The sequence below is a fragment of the Protopterus annectens genome, chromosome 10.part0 (genome assembly GCF_019279795.1).
Source record: "Protopterus annectens isolate FY-2018-M chromosome 10.part0, PAN1.0, whole genome shotgun sequence".
Classification (NCBI taxonomy): domain Eukaryota; kingdom Metazoa; phylum Chordata; order Ceratodontiformes; family Protopteridae; genus Protopterus; species Protopterus annectens.
Window position 1 is genome coordinate 1,362,895,022 of NC_056744.1, and position 18,738 is coordinate 1,362,913,759.

Consider the following 18,738-nt stretch of genomic DNA (forward strand, 5'->3'; position numbering starts at 1 on the left):
TGCATCAGGTGCAGTATATGTGTGGACATCTCTGTCATGTTTTTGTGTCCAACAGTCAGGATGAAGGTACATGTAGCATGCTGATATTGCCAGACATGCCTGTGTGTACTCCACAGTTACACGTGGGGGACTGCAAACACTGCTACCTTTAGGCACATGCAAGTACACCATAGGAGGGAACCAGGGTATCACAACCAACATGGTGCTACAGATGTAACTGAGACACATACCGTGAACACATCACAATGCATGCTGCACCTGCACTACATGGTGTGACCGGTGCATGTCGACAGTACACAACCTATGCCACATACACAACTCAGTATTCACACACAACCACTGCAACATACACATCCCTCACTATGCATACACAGGTATTACATACACCTCTCACTATGCTGTTCACCCTGTGCATCAGAATATTTGTGCATAACCCTGCACCGATGGTGTGGATGACAGGGATGCGGCACAGGCTTCATCATATGCACAGGGTGATATGTTTGCCAGGGGCATAGGCTGCACCAATGCATAACATCATGTGTGTGTGTAAGGGCCAGTGAGTTGACTGGACATGTCTGTGCAGAATGCATGTGGATGTTGTGGAGCCCTACAGTTGTGTTTGCTGTGTGCGTGTATGTGTGTACACAGTTCTGCCATTTGTGATGCCTACACGGGGTATAATTGACAGCTCCAGATTGTACAGTGCAGGTTGTACAGCTCACTGTGTCCATCCACGGCCATGTGACCTGTGCCTGCCTGGGGTTGCACGGGCACTACCAGGTGGAGGTACAGAGTGGCTACTGTCCGACGACACATGTTCGCTGGAAACGTGTCCCTGCTGAGACCGTCCAGGGCCACGTCCACGTGGCCTGCTGTATTCTGGTGTTGACAGCACAGCAGCAGCTGCACTGCTACTGCTACCCGCACTATGGGAGTGGGCATGTGAGGTGGCAGGCTCACGTCGATCTACACTAGGTGTTGTTGCTGGCCTACGTCCACGTGGCCTACGCCTCACTCCTACCAGGTGTTCCAGCACAGACAGCTCCCGCTCGCGGATTGCCATGCCTCGGTCAAGGATTCTGGCCATTTCACCTAGTCACCTATCCAGAACATTAGCAATCTGCTGTTGAGCATTTGCCAATGCCTGGATGTTGTCATTTAGGGTATGGATAGCAGCCCACTGCAGCTTCTGCCCTTTTCTGTTCTGCCGTTCAGCACGTGCCTGTGCCGCCATTACAGTCTGGAACATGCGTCTCGTGATACCAGCTGCTGCGCTCTGTCCTGCAGGTGCATGTCTGCCAGAGGTCCTCCTACAAGCAGCACTGGCCACATGCCTGTGTGACACATCTGCAGTCATTACACTGACACTATGGTGTGTAGACACACCTTCTGTAGCCACCACACGTTCCTGTTCCACGCCAACAGATGCTGACTGTCCTTCCACTATGGCCACCGGTGATACGGTATGTGTTGGCAGCAGAACTGTGTGCGGGGAAGAGGGGGACATAGCTGGGATGGTAACCATTGGCACAGATTCAGCCCCTGACAACCCTGCCTGTACCTCATGCATATGTTCATCACCGCTAGTATCTGTGGGGACACTAACATCAGATGGACCGCAGGAGGGTAACGCACCTACATCACCTGTGAATGCAAAGAAATACTGTAAAGTACAATAGACACAGACACACACACACACACACACACACAGATACACACACAGACACACACACAGACACACACAGACACACAGACACACCATGCATGTGATTTGTCAGATGGCATGCAGCATGCCTGCGATAGAGCAGAGGGCATGCAGCTCAGACATTAATAGTGTTAGTAAGCATACCTCCCTGGGGTGCACACTACAGCAAGCAGGTGTCATATCAGTAGGCATGCAGTTCACACAATCATGGTAGTATGCATGCATCCCCGTGATACACCATGTGGCCCAGAACAGGATAACAGTACACATGGCTGATGTGACCTTGACATGTAATTTGCTGACATGTGCATTAACATGCATACATGTTTGACACAATGGTGTCCTGACACATGTACAGCATCATAATGGGCTTCACATTGCAGTGTTGTGTGTATGCCCTACAGATAGAATGCATGTTTAGCAAATTTGCATGAGCACGGGAGGGTAGTGTGAGCCATCTACATTGCTATACAGTGTGAAGTACAGACACTGTGCCATTGCATGGCAACATGAGGCATGTATGTTGCTGTAGAATGCATAATATGTACACATTGCATAGCCATAACTGCAACACAGTCGTGATGTTCGACAGATCGTATATGGTAGACTTCAGTGACACCTCCAGTAGCTGTGCACAGGCTTTTAGGTTGTCCACTGTACCATATCAACTGTATAATCGGTCAACTAAGGCTATAATTGGACCATGTGTGGACAATGTGCAACAGGGTGTATACACATCCCATGTAGTGTGTGGCTACATGTCTCTGGCCATCCCCCATGGCCATGTGTGCACATGTGGTGGCCAATTGTGTGTGATGGGCATCTTCTCCACATGTCTGTGTGGTTCCATATGACATACACCCATACATGTCAGATATGTCACATTCCACAGGTCTATGCAGACAATGGGTTGTATGTTTGGTATGTGGGGTATAGGTCATGTGATAGTGTGACAATATTGCAGACAGAACACTACATGTCTGGGACATGTCAGGTGGCACATCACAATGTGTGCACCCGATGCAGGGGCATATGACAATGGTGACACTTGTGGGCTGCCCATATCACAGCTCACTGTGTGGTACTATGTGCATACTACACATGTTGTTCCAATGCATACTACATATGCCTCCATTGTAGAACACCTCCACCGTTGTATGCACAGCTGACCACACATGTCACAATGACAAGTACTGTGGTTTCAAGTCTGTGTATCATTACGTGTGAATATATTGCACATGGGTGGTGTGTGTGAATGCACGGTGGTGCGACCTGCATATTGTGACTGGAACAAACTTCAGGTGTGCAAGTGTTAACTGGCCACATGGCAAATAGATCTACACTGTAACATGCCTAATACTGATGACAGTCTCACCTGCAACGGACCCATGTCTGTGCGGCATGCCAGAGGTACCTGTATAGGGGTGACACACCAGTATGAACATTATCCATGACTGTATGACAGCCACAGGTTGCACTGTGTATGTGCACACATTCACCTGTGTAATAGCATATAGTATGCACATGTGTGCATACACAACGTAGCATACTGTAGTATGCAGCATGTGTGTCCACATACCTGGCATATGTTGTTACTTTACATTATGTACAGTGACACATGCAACTACATGGGATATAATAGCCATATGTGCATTACTGACTTACCAGGCAACTCCAGGCTCATTGGTTGGGAGACACCCACCTCCACGATGGCAGCTAGTGTTTCTGGATGCTGTTCCCTGGGTGTCCCCAGACTGGCCAGTAGCTCCTCGGTGTGTGTGAGTGGGGGCTGGGTTGGTGGCCCACCACCTGTTCCACCTTTTTCCCTGGCGATTGCAGTGGCACACTGTTTTGCATGTCGTATCAGGTCCATGCAGTGTCTGCGCACCTGCTAGTAGGTGCGGTTATGGCCACCCACATTGTTCACCCTCCTGCGTAGATCCTGCCACAGGTCATCCCACTGCTGGGCATGCTGTGGCACATGGCTGAACAACAAGTCATAGTTGTCATGGAGCTGTGGGATGAGGGCATCATCCTCCTGGCGGGTGTATGCTGGGAGGCGTGTACGGGGCATTATCTGTAAAACATAATGATGGTGACAGGTCACAGTTTCATAGATGTACAGAGATACTGCTGCACATACATTTCTATGACATCTACTGCATCTGCACAGTTATCTTTGCAAAGCACCATGACACTGACATGACTGACGTGTTTGTGTCACACATGTCACACCCATTATGCATTGGATATCATCACCATATATGTGTGTCACCTCATTACAGTGTTCATACTCCATGTAAATGCTGTCTTGCTGTGGGCATGTCTATTTGCCTGCACTTGTGTTCTTACCTATCTGCACATGCCTCGATGTGTCCACGGTACTACTGTTGACCTGGATGCTGTGTATATGTCACATATCAACATAGACACAGCCGGAATGGACTTGAGCAGTGACAATGCACACATACGCATGGACACCTGTACACGCATGTGTTTTGCCATATACATCTACACAGCACTGTACAACTGTTCAACATCCTGACATGGATCGCCTGTATTACACATGTGATAGACATGGGACAATGGATAGTCAGATGACATTTGCAGGGATGGTCATCAACCATAGCATGTGGAGGCACGGTTTCCACGCTGTTACAGACGGCCATTGTGCCACCGCAAGCTGCATCAGTGCCACATTACTGATCCAGTCAGTTGATAGTATATCTACTATGAGGCCATCACACCATGTATGACTGGGATGACATCTGCAGCTTTGATGGACAGGGTTGCATGGTATGGTGGGAGTATGTCACATATATGGCACAGGGATCTGTCCAGCCTGTGTTGATCCTAGTATTAGGATGGTGGCTGTCCATGACATATGTCATATAGATCAGGATATGGACATGTAGCATGTCCATCATCATGGTGTAGCAAATGTCCTTCTGCAAGGTAGACGGCATGCTGCATAGTGGAGGTGTGGATTGTGAAGGCTGTTATCACACATCCATGCATAGCCATTACCGCTAACAGGTGGTATGCGATCCAGTATTGGTCACCACAGTGCTGTATATGCCTGGCCACTGATCTCCGTGCTCATGGATGGCACCCTGACATGACATGGGTACCTCAGATGACTACCTAAGGGGCCTGGAGACGTCATCATGTCGGGGGTGCACTGCACAGCACCATCCCTTACACAGTGTCCATAATGTTGACCACAGCCTAGGTAGCAGTTTATGGGTACAGGGATGTTTACCTAGCGGTGACACTGCTGGTATCATCCATCAGACTGTGCACATATGTCACACACATCACACACACAGCCCATTCTGTATGTTGTTCACAACACTGACACAGCTAAACTGATAGGTCATGGCCATTCACAGCCTTACATACACAGATGCCTAACATTTGTGTGTGTTGTATGGGCTACAATGAGGGTGGGGTGCAACACATTAACCCTGTTCTACTGTATCTGGCACAGATGTGCTGAGCACATGTCACTCTTGCACCTTTTGTAGCTGTGGGTCTGTCAACAGGCCACTGGTGGAACACACCTGTGACATGCAAAGGTATTTGTAATCAAATATCCGTGCTATCTTGTACATCTGTACTGCTAACATCTACAGTGCTAATGGTTCATGGACATGCACACCATACTCAGCAGGGTTATAGTGCGGTGCCACCCTAAATGACTGTCATCACCATTTGTGGGTTGATATTATCCAACACCCTATCTGTATTGTATGGTCATGCTAGGCACTTGTTCAGAACATGTGAGCATGTCATGAGCTAATGATTACTATAGCGCCCATTCCACACCATTTCCCACAGGTACACTGGCTGTCCTACACTTGCCAGCTTGCTTAAGGTACGATAGCTGTTGTACACATGTAATGCACATATTCTGTGGGACATAGTTGGATATGCAGGCATGTCCAACTGTCACGTACCAGTGCTACTGCCTGTCTATATGAGGGATATGTCATACATGTGGCAATAGAGCAATTGTCTTGTGTACACATTCAATGCTCACTTCCCAACATACGACACTACAGCCTGTGGGGGATGCACGCCTGCAGCCGTGCTGGGCCCATAGCTCTCAGGTGTACCTCATTACGGGGAACGTACCTCATTCGGGGTTCTAAAAGGTGCATGTTCCTCAAGGTTCCACATTGGAAGGGTCTGTCACACATTCATTGTTGTACATAGTTTACCTGCTAGCCATGGCTAGATAGATGAGAATCATAGTGATTCATTGGAATATCTGTTTTATATGTAAGACCAGCCTATTTTAGCCATCATATGCCCTTCCTAGTTGACGCTGTTAGTAAGCCAGTTGTAAGTGTTCCACATTTCACCCATTTGTCACACTGTATGAGGGCTAATGTTCCTCATTTTGTGGACAGGAGGCTGACAGCTATGGCTGGGGGTAATGCTGTCGCCAACCCTGACTGCACCTGACAGTCATTTGGGGATGTGTAACATTTGCAACACACCCCACCTATCACATAGTCTCACATAATCTACACCACTGGCCACACCTATGGGGACAACCTGTGCAGTACGTCTCCATGCTCACTGTAGGCACCAGAGGTAGCCCCCATCATGGAAGACAACATCCCACAGACTCATGTGTGCCCACCACATACAGCAATTAGTGTGTTATAACATTCACAACACACCAGTCATAGCTGACTCTGTAGGGTGTCACACTGCAGTTCCACACAGCAGGCTACACAAGGCATTAGTCGCTTACATCTTGCTGTCGGGTAACTGCTTCTGCATCATAATCTATGCACCCATGCCACACCTCACCAGGTACGATATTCTGTCATTCGCCATGTTAGTGTGACTGCCCTGTGATGCCACTTCACAGACTATGTGTGCAGGGACATGCAATAGCTCACCAGTCTTATAGCCCTGAGGGTGTGGGCTTAGCCCTGGGTAGCATTTTGCATTCGTCCAGACACGATACCACTGTACAATGACCGACTGTGTCACTTCAACAGTTGCCTTAGCTCCTATTGTCATTCCACAGGCATGTGGTATCTGTCCACTATAACTGTCCTGGTCAAACACAATGCTGTGGCACAGATGACTTGCACCTGTCAGCCCTGGGAGTACAGCTCACATGCTAGGCTCTTGCTGCTGCTATACTGCCTGTCCTGCACAGTTTCCAATAACTGTCACCAGCAGGGCGGTAACTGGCATGCGCGACATGGGGTCATGTGACACATTGCTTACATCTTCCCCTGTGACGCACGCAGGCAAGGCACACCTTATAATGCACCACTCCAACATCTCTGCAGTGACTGGGACCTGCCTGTAGGCTCTGCAGAGCACACCTGCAATGACAGGTTATAGACGGACCATACCTTCTAGGCACATACCTGGACCGGCACACCCACAGCTGAGGGGTTCCCATATCCCACTATGTTTTGCACACATCCTGGCAAGTTGCTTAGCACAATGCATCAGAGGTGCTCCATGTGCAACAAACTGTGTCCGGGACCGCTATGCACATTTTAACAAGCGACAGAGTCAACATCATACCCCACGGGTAACATACCTTCTATGGTGGTATAGTGGACAGTGGGCCTCAGCTACTACTGATGTGTGACTGACACTACCCCACACTTCACTGGGATAGCCACTCATGTACCAACACATCCATGAGTCATACCTTCCACTCTGCTGGATCAACACATACACACCACCTCCAAGACCTACATTACCCTTGGCATGAACACTACCACCATGTGACTGGTGTTACACACCTGGGGTTATCCCCTCATTGGTGGATTCCAAACATATGCTAATCTACCTTGTTAGCCACATCCCGGAAACACACCTATCACAGCATACACAGTACATGTGTACTACTACACCTACTACAGACGTCTGCTGACAGCGGTTGTTAACATCATGACACCCGTGCAGATGGACAATGCACATACAAATGCTGACACATACCCCAGTGCACTTAATTAGCATGTACACAAATGCATGGATCATGCTATTCCACACAGAGCCATGATGGTACACACCAGATAACAGACGCCACTCTGGTGGTCATGTTCCACGGACATATGATGTACAACAACAGGTGTAGGCTGTTGCACAGTGGTGTACATTCCCATGTGTAGGGTGGCTCACTGGTCAGCCGTGGTGGGGCCACAGGGTCCCTCATCACATACTCCAAGACTAGCTACATAAACATGACAGCCACACATTCCGGGGTGTACCACCAGGCATTATGGTGGTATGTCAGTATTCGATGGCAACACCCACATCTGCTGTCACATATAACAGTCACTCAGGAACATTGCAGACCCAGGTATTGTTGGCAACATGCTGGAGGATGGATTCAATGCTGACAGTACACCCTCTCACTCACTACAGGGCCGCAATCCATACATGAACATTGTGGTGTCCCTGTGGTCACACCTACACAGTACTGACCTACACTCTTTGTGTCCTGGGACACTGGCCCCATGTCATCTTCCAACATCCCAGGCTGTGATGTCCACCAACCTCTGAATTACTTGTCTCCCCACTAGGACACCATATTCAGTAATAGCCTTGTTTCAGACTTTGTAGACCCTGAATGGCACACAGCAGCATTTATCACACTACACACAGGTGGCACCGCATTGCACAAGTGGGACTATAGTCCTACACACCTGACTGGACTGTTCTGCGTGGCTATGGGGCACATCATCAAGGACGTCATTCTCAGAGACATTGTTAGTCTCCTGTCCTCTGCTGCCACCCGGGTTGGGCTTGTTAAGGCCAGAGCATGGCCCCTACACATGGTGGACTCCTTTCATACAGTTACCAGGGCAGTTGCTGATGGTATGGGAGTCCACACATCCTACATGGTCCTCTCATTGCCTTTCAGCACCATTCCCCATTCTGGTATTGACAACATACACATACACCTGCACATCGTACCCTGTGTCTCAGGATGTTATGCTATGTGGCTCATGGACAGGACACACAGTGAGGCCAGCATACCATAGTACCTACTGCATGTCAGGTACTTTGGCATACCACAGTCCTCAGTCATAGGGCCCCTCATTTTAAGTATATGCTTCCCTGCGGAACAGGCTGGCACAGGGGACTTTCCCTGCCTAGCTTTAGAACCCCTACATACCAAGCACCATGATTGCTCCACCAGCTGATACTGACTCCAACCATACGGGTGTCGCTGTGACAGATACATAATATGACTATCATGGCATCAAGCTGCATGACACAAGGTGCATGCATATCACCTTTGCATTACACCATTCACCCACTGACTATCACATGGATGGTAGTCCCCTACATACATATCACATTGTACATGTTTGCAGTACACACATATGTCGCACCCACTCCTGTGGTTACCGTATTGCCACTGTCACATGGATATCCTCCTACGTGGCCACACCTATCTGTACTGGGTGTGTAACTGGTACATAGGCACCCATTGTACCTCTGAACTCAAGACATCTACACACATTCAAGGGTACACCACCCCATTTAGGGTGTACCTTACACAACAGCTACAGCTTTACATGCCACAACATTAACGTGCCATGACGTTTACTGAGCTCCGACAGTTTAAATATGCGGCTGCACTATGGACACCACATCTGTACACATTTGCATACTACATACTCAGGGGTGACCTCTGCTGATCAGACAGGGCCCATGTCCACAACATTATTGATGGATATACTCCTCATACGCAAGATAAGCAGAGGCCACTGTGAGCAACATGCTCATGGATATGTGCACACACGCCACAATGAGTGGGATGTGCTTCTGGGTTACATTCCCAAACAGGACACTCACCATGCTGTGGAACATAAGTCCTCTGTACATCACGCAGGGACACTCAGTAGCGCTGTTCATGTGATACCTCCCTTGGTGGTTGGGAGACACATGTAGGCCTGGGATCACTGCAGTGGCTGTACTGTGCAGTGGTGCAGGTGACACCTGGCTCTGCTCTTCACAGGACACTACCCTGGAGAGGTGCCACTAGTGTGAACACTGTAGTTGTGCTTACACATGGACTTGACAGACTGCATAGTACCCCACTATGCACCTGTGCAGCTATTACATGTCCTTTGTGCATGGTTACTTGGTAGCCCTTCCGTTTAGATTAGCTATCATGCTATTACTATGTCCCATACCTACAGGCCATATGTATCCTGTTATTGTACATACCAATAGACGATACCTGTGGTATGCATGATATGCCTGTTATGCTGTGTAGAATATCTGTCATATCTACCTATAATACTATACATTACACATATTTCACATAGTATCCCATAATGCAAAGCATACTTGCTCAGCAGGACCACCTTACATATGTCATTAACGTTATTTACCCATACACATGCGTGCTGTGACAGTATATCAACATATACTATCCGCTGCTATGGCATGTCCTTGTTGGACATACCCTACCACTGATGGCGGGTTGTATGGCATTGTTCTGTTTAATGGCCTCATGTAGCATCCCTTCTGGTGTCTGTGCTGTGTACCTTGTGTCCCACTGCTGGACGCACAGATTCTACAAGCGTTAGTATGCTCAGCAAGACATCACTACATCAATACCTTTCCCCACTTTATGCATTGCGGACACGTTTAATTAATGCAAACCAGGCTATACATACAGTAACACTAATTAATACAGATCATGCTATACATAACCTTACATATCGGGCATTCTATATACCTTGTTGTCCTTATGGCGTTTCGTTTCTATCTCTCTCACAGTGTTTCAACTGTTTTTCGGTATGAGCATACGGTTTGAATGTCTGGCAAGTCATCCTTATATACGTCGATACCTGAAACATGTGGATTCTTCCCACCAATTGGTGTTCCTGAGTGACTAATTACTTGCATATCAGCTGTGCAGCTACTCCATTCGCAAATTACGTGGTGACAGTGGGGTATAATTGGATTCTCCACTTGGGTGTTGCCTATTTGCCCTACCTTCGGGGAGACGGTCTGTATTGTGTTTTGTTATGAGTAACTGCAACTGCTATGCATGGAGACAAGTGTAGTTTGGATTCATGTCCCCCGTGGATTGTGTGTGACAGGTAGAGTATTTGGTTCAACATGTGGGTGTACCTGTCATCCCGACGTCTGTTAACGGAGTATTGCAATCAATACCTGTAACATGGCTGTTTGTTCTATTATACAATGCCTGCAATTTTGCATATCGTCTTTAATTGTGTCTTTCACACAGTATGTTGAGGGTTCTGCAGATGTAATTGACTGACTGGATGTTTGTGCTGCTATTACAGTTTGTATTGCTTCAGTTTCTAGTGTGGGGGATGTCGGTGGTTGTACGTAACATATACGGTTTGTGGGCCTTGCATTTCTACATAATCCGTATATATGTGTGTGGGCTCCATCCCTGATTAGAGAGCTAACAGTTAGTAGACTTATGTTATGGGATTGTACGTTGGGCCGTTGTTAATTGGTTTCTATATCGTCTGCAGGTGAGCTTGCTACTTGTATACCTCTGTAATTGCAGCGATATATCAGGGGATATGTGTAGGTGACAGCTATCCTTTGTATTTCTGTCCCAGATATTTGCAGTCATTGTGGTTGTGTTGTTAAAAGATCCTGTTTGCCATGGGTTGCCACCTTATCATATGGTCATTGTTGGATACTTGCGGGACACAAAGCAGTGTTTACAGGCCAACACGTAGCCACGGTCAGTACACAGGTAGCACATACTTTTATCCTCACTACATACCTATTGTTGTGACTTTGGATACTTATCATATTGCATGTAACATTTAAGTTTCTTACATACAGGCATAACTATTAAATACGACTGTTACATTATATATGGGACATATTTATGTCCTACCATCTCGGACATTTGCCCTTTGTACTGTTTTATGTCAGGACACGCCTGCCCAGGGTGGGGATGTCCCTCCTACTGTGGTACAGGTAGTAACCGTATGCCTACGGCTAGCTATACCCACACCTACCATACTGGTCTGCCTCTGACTTGGCACCAACATACACATGTTGCGGACACACACACATTAGTCACACAGAAACGCACACGGCACCCTCAACACACACTTACACAGACTACGGCACTCACAGACACAGTTGAACACTGTACCTACGTGGACCGCGACACCGTCAGCAGTGACTAACCGTCCCTTTATATCATCATACTATTACTCGCGGATGTACTGTTCCGGTACTGTGTTCTATCGGTCTTTCAGCCTTGTGGTTACGCATGTCGGTATGTTGCACATACCATGGTTGGCGGTATCCTATTTATTTGTACCTCCAAGATGTTATGAATGTCGTTGAACTATCTATCATATTTGCAGATATCGCTGAATCCATCTATATCACCATATATCCCTCTATTGCCCTTTCTATCTGTATTATATATATGCATATGTGTACATATATATATATATCTATATATATATATCTATATATATATCTATATCTATATATATATATATATATATATATATATATATATATATATATATCGTATTCTATATATATATATATATATATATATATATATATATATATATATATATATATATATATATATATCTGGCGGGGAACGTGACAGGCACACAGCACCAACATATGCTGTAAGACTCATGTACTGTTCAGGTGTTGGCATTCCATGTTCCACTGGCTGTTGTGTTTACAATGTTTGAGGGCTGCCTATGTAGGAGTCACACATTGGGCCACCTATACATTACAATTTACAGGTGGTCATGTTTGTATGCCATCCATTTTACTGTGTGTGCAGGTGGAGAGGTGTCAGTCCGTAGGGGCCTACATGGTCAGTGAATGTGCTATACGTTCCCTCTTTGCCAAGGCGTAGGTATATTGGGCACGCCTCTGTCTGCCTACTGGGGCTGGCACACTGTGTTCATGGTCTGGCCTTGGCAATTGCGGTGGGCTATGAGGGCCTTCACCATTTTGTCCCTGCTGCAGCTGCTTCCACAGGATCATATTATGTAGCATGGCACATACTATGACGATGTGGGCACACGTGCCTGGAGAGTACTGCAAGGCTCCACCAGATGTATCCAAACACCGGAACCGTGATTTCAGCATCCCGAACACACGCTTTATGATGATTCTGGTTTGTGCGTGTGCCTCATTATGGCGTTCTTGCATGGGTACGTGTGCATTTCTGATGGGAGTCATCATCCACGGCTCCAGTGCATAGCCAGCATCCCCCACGAGATGGCCATGTGGGATGTCCCCCCTGACAAATACCTGATACAGCTGTGAGGCATGCCAGATATGGGAGTCATGGTAGCTTCCAGGGCTGCCAGCACACACATCCATGATAATGCCCGGGGCATTGCACACAACCTGGCAGTTGGAGTGGAATCCCTTGCGGTTTATGTAGCGCATACCCTGCTCACCGGGTGGTGACTTGATTTGTATGTGCGTGCAGTCTATCGCACCCAGTACCTCCGGGTATTGTGCCACACAGTGGAAGTGATGCATATTGCTGGCCAACTCCTCCTGAGTTCTGGGGAAGTATATCTGCTCATTGGCATGTGGTAACATGGCATCCAGGAACTGGTGTAATACCCTGGATGCTGATGCCTGTGAGATACCCATTATATCTCCAGTTGGCCTTTGAAAGGTACCTGTGGCCAGTATTCGCAGGCTTACACATACCTTCGTGTCCACTGGTATGGGTTCCCCTCTGTTGTTTCTCGTTCTCAGGCGTGGCTGGCACAGCTCCACTATTTGCTGTAAGATGTCCCTGTCCACCCTGTAATGCTCTACTATCTCCAGGTCATGTAGCCTCTGGTAGGTTACCCTTGGTCTGAATACTCTCCTTCTCCTCCGAGGCCTGCGGTGATTGTCGGCATCATCCTCCACAACACCGTCAGTCTCTAACACATGCTGATGAATCACAGCTATGGCAGCTCCCAACATGTACATTTTAAAAGTTCCCCGTGTGTTTACACCTATGGTGCGGTGTTTGGGAATACACAGGTGTGTGTTGGGTGCTTACACACTTTATACTATTGTGCTGTGAACACCGATGATGTCATGGGGTGTGTATGTACGTTCGTAGCTACAGGTTATGTTATGTGTTTTACTGCCGGAACTACTATTGTGGTGCCTTTGGTGTTGAATTACATTTGCCTGCCGTGAATTACCTCTTGACCTTCCCTTTACATTTCTGCGCATTGCACCTACCATTTTCTGGTGTGCATCCTGCAGCCTACTTTCATTTGTGCTTTCCTGGATCTGGCGTATCTTGCGTTATGTGTGCTACTGCCGGTCTGCTGTCAGTTTGCTTTGCTCTGCTGTGTCAGGTCTCCTATCTTTGCAATCCAATACCTCCCCTCCTTTCTTTGCATTCACATGCCTCCCCTATCCTGTTTTGCAGGTTTCTGCAAGCGGACTTGTCAGCTGCCGTCGATTGGCCTTCGTGGGTTGATTGGTGTTTATTGCTCATTAGTACTCCAATTATCTTACTTCCGCATTTCCTTTCCTTCCCCTGACCTTCCTGTTTCTGCTATTGTTTGCGGCGCTTGCATCCGATAACTGGGTTTCGGGCACGTTTTCATCCTCGTACACATGCGCTTTTGGCCACCATGTGTGCTCTCAGCTAAACGATTCCTCCCCACCCCTATCCTGCAGCTTTGCTTAGCAACGGACAGGCCAGATTTGCAATGCTCCAATGTGCTTAGTGCTACAGTGGCACACCCCTCTGCTGATGTCATGTATCTCCTCTGAGCCACTCCTCGGTGTTATACCACTGCGCCTTATGGTACAACCTTCCTCCGGCGGGACATTTGCGATTCAGTATTACCTGCCTCATTTGCATGGCATTGACTACTAATTCATAGTTACCGCGCCGAACACTATTGCAAGCCCTTAGCAACCCTTACACCTTGGTTGTGGTGTTCCATGCCTACCATTGTGTGTTATGCTATAAACCTGATTTCTATTACGTTGCGATTTTATGACATTTTATATTATTTCTTTATGTTACAGCTTCCACACACATGCCCTGTGGATCTGCTGTGCGTTACTGTGGACATGACATTAAATGTTATTTACGTGTTGTTCATCTTTTCTTATGCCATTGGCTGTGTATTTCGCCATTGGCATATGTTCACGTTGTGATACCTGGGTCTGGCCCTCTTCCATAGCTCCGATGTTATGTTTGGGAAAATGTAAACCGTGTTTTTTGGTTTACATTTCCGTGGGCTTACGCTATGCCTGCACCACTTTATGAATCGCTATATGCCTTCATTTGCATGGTGCAACACTGCACATGGGGTAATTTGCATACCTACGCCAGGGGCTGCGCAGATCTGGCGTACGCCGGTAGTGCACGTGGAATTGGATCGTACCTGAATCGCTCGGTGGCCATATTTGGCATTATAACGCCTACGCTATGCATGCGCCTGGCGCAAGCTTCATGAATCCCGGGGATTGTTTATGGTATACCAGAAATGACAGTCATGTTAATTCACAGAATAAAGGATTTATAGTTGTAGATCTGGCAAATATTTTTTTTTGTGTTATTGTTTTATTTAGCAGACATTAAGACCTTTGAATTATGGTAGCAAGGTGTTGCAATGCATAGCTAATATCTAAACACAGACAGAGACAGAAGAGCATTTACAGATACTAAGTGATGCTTTGCTAGTTCACAAAATGTAGAATTTAAAGTCAATGTTTCATTACAAAAATGACACTACAGTCAAAAGTTCAGATCCCATACAAGAAAAGAGTGCAGCATAAATACTGTGTCATTAAAGCAACAGTTTCAAATTTCATGTTAGGAAAATAATGTAATTGTGTTAAGTGAAGAAACTTCACATACTTAAAGGACAGACAGAGTTACAGAATCAGATCAGTTAAATTCTAGTAATAAATGTATATATGTAAATGGTTCCAGATTTTATATATTTCATGCAGAAATTGCAATTCACCAAGCACATCAAAGACATGGAGTTACTTAGATGAGTTATCAGATTACAGGCCAGCTCAACAAGCTGAGCTAAAGACAGTACTGTATGCCATAAAACAGCATTGTAAAGATAAGTTTAATATTATTGGTGATGGTTTTATGCAGTAACAGTTCTTACTATTTATCCAGAAAGATTGCAGACAGTAATGATTAGACCTCAGCTTAAAGAACATCTACATGTAAGGCAGTGGGCAGAGACTGACACACTGAAGAAAATTATTTTGTAAATTATGACCTGAGGGTCACAGAGTAAACATAGAATGTTCAACAGTTAATGTTAATTTTATACAGGAACAGAAATGCAATAAATAAATAAATAAATAAATAATGTTGAAATATTAATACAGTGTCAGATTACTATTTTAGTTTTATTTGAGGTTATAACAGGGAAAACCAATGCCACTTAGGTTTCATTTGATTTAATAATGAAGTTACAACCATTCTATTTCATTGTAGTACATTATCAGTTCAGTTACAGACTTGTGAGAATTTACTTATTAATATCATAGGTCTATTTTACTATAGTACATTATCAGTTTGCTTACAGACTTGCAAGAGTTTATTAGCAATATATGTGTATTTTTATGCCAAAAATGTAAATAAAGTCAGGGCATTAAGCAATGTTAACAGTTTATAATTGTTAAAGCTGCAAATGTTATTTTAAGGACTCAATACTGCTTTTTTTGTGCTTTGCAGATATTGCTACAAAACGACGCACTGTCAGTTTATACACTGTCAGTTTTGGATATTTGAATAATTTCCAGTTTGGTTTTCCAGAAGGTATTTTTTTTTAATACAGTGAAGAAAAATGTTACATAAGCCACCCAGCCTTGCAGACTTGCACAGGAGATGGGGAAAGGGGGTGCTGGTGGTTAGAAGGCCTAAGTGTAAAGGGGACACAGGAAAGGACACTTGGACATTAAGGTCACCTTTCCAATATGTTAGCAGTGACTGGGACAATGCAGAGTAAGCCCTAAACTTGGCAAGAGCCGTGGTGCACAAATCAAGTATCTATATAAAAACAAGACCACCACAGCCAGAAGTGAAGATTATGCAGAGTGGTGCTAGCAGCAGAGATGCTAAAAGAGCGACTGCTAACCTGATAAAAGTGTTTTTTTCCTGCTATTACCTGGGTGACTGTCCGATCTAGCTAAACTGCAAGTATTTCTACTTCTTGAACTGTTTTAAACTGTTTAATGTTGACTTTGCACCTGCACTTTTAAAGTTTGTCCTGTTTGTTGCATTTACCTGTTGAGGCTACACACTCAAGTGTGCTAGCCTGTGTTACATATTTATTGTATTTTCCTGATGTTTGTTGCAAAAAAGAAAAAAAAAAACAAAAAAATTATCCTTGTTTCCCGTCTTTCCTGACCTAGAGTAGTCCAAATACAGGCTTTGCTGTATTCTGGACTTTTGGAAAGTTCCTGTGTTGCCCATTTCCTTTCTTGGATAAAGGGAGGCTTCTTTGTTCACCAGTGACAGTGGGGAGCTTAGAGCAGCCTATCTATCCCTGGAGGAGTGTTCCCAGCACAAGAATCTGGTAGTCTATTGGCCGTTTTGGGCCAATTTCTAGCTCTTTCAAGTCCCCCTATATAAAACCCACTTTGGCGTGGCTTTGCGCGATTTTGCGCATAGCGCAGCATCGGGCAGCTTCGCTTAATTGGGTTTAAACCATTCTCGGCTCCACAAAGTCTGCTCTTCACTTTTTCCTTTAGAACTGATCTAGTTCTCATAATAAACACCTTATTCCTACTCTAAAGCCTGGCACTTGCTTACTAAAGCAATTATATAAGTCAGCACTAAAAAATTAAAAGCACTGCACCCTCACAAACTCCCCTTGAGTACCTTGTTCCCCATTGGCCCTTTTTTTCAATTATAAAGGAATTCCCAATACTATTCTAGCATGTCCAAAGGTCAGTTGTCAATCTCCTCTCCGGTCAAGCTGGTGAATCTGGGAATCTTGAGGCAATGTTACAACTGCCTCATGTACACAGACAACCCTCTCCTCCTCCCAACAAATTCCAACCCATGTGAGAGATGCAACCATATAGCCAAATTGGAGGCTAAGCTCTCTCAACTCAGTACTGGCATAACCAGTCAGGAGGAGAAGGAAATCACACTCACTACAATTCCAGTCTCACATGGACCTACCACGACAGCAAACCAAACACATAAACACACAAAAACATACTCGGAGGCTCTAAATAAAAATCTGCCTAAGCAGCAGAGACCTCCAAAGCAGACACCCAAGCAACCGCTACCCCAAAACAAAACACGTGCAACACATAGCTCACAAAGCCAGTGTGCCGAACAGTCACAGCCCTTAAGGCTAAACAACACACCTGATACACTTGTAATAGGTGACTCTATCATCAGGCACACTGACGTCCCACTCACCAGGCTGAACAAGGAGAAGGTCATGGTGAGCTGCCTGTCGGGTGCTAGGATCCGTCACATAACACAAGCACTCAGGTCACTCCAAGGCAAGTACAAATATGACTCAGTTATTGTCCATGCTGGTGTGAATGACCTGAGATGTACCTCCCTGGACTACATGAAAAGAGACATAGAGGAGCTCTCTGAGCATGTAGCCCAGGCCAGTATGACCCTGACCTTGAGTAGCATCTTACCCTCACCAAGAATGATGCTACAATAGGAAGACAAGATGATCAATTTCAACAATTGGCTTAAGTATTGGTGTCATTCAAAGGGGATCCAATGCCTGTCAGCCTGGGATGACATGTTCAACAAGCCATGATGCTTCGCTAGGTATGGCTTGCACCTGTCACCCCTGGGCTTTCAGATATTGGCAAAGGCTCTTGCCACCCCCATAGTGCCTTTTTTAGGCAAGGCTCAAAAGACAAACCCACCTCCATAGGTATCACAAAGGATAAGAAACTAAGAGTAATGCTACTCAATGCCAGAAGTCTAAACCTCAAGATGCAAGCACTCGAAACTCTCCTTAGCATGGAGAACATCTATATCTGTGCAGTAACACAAACCT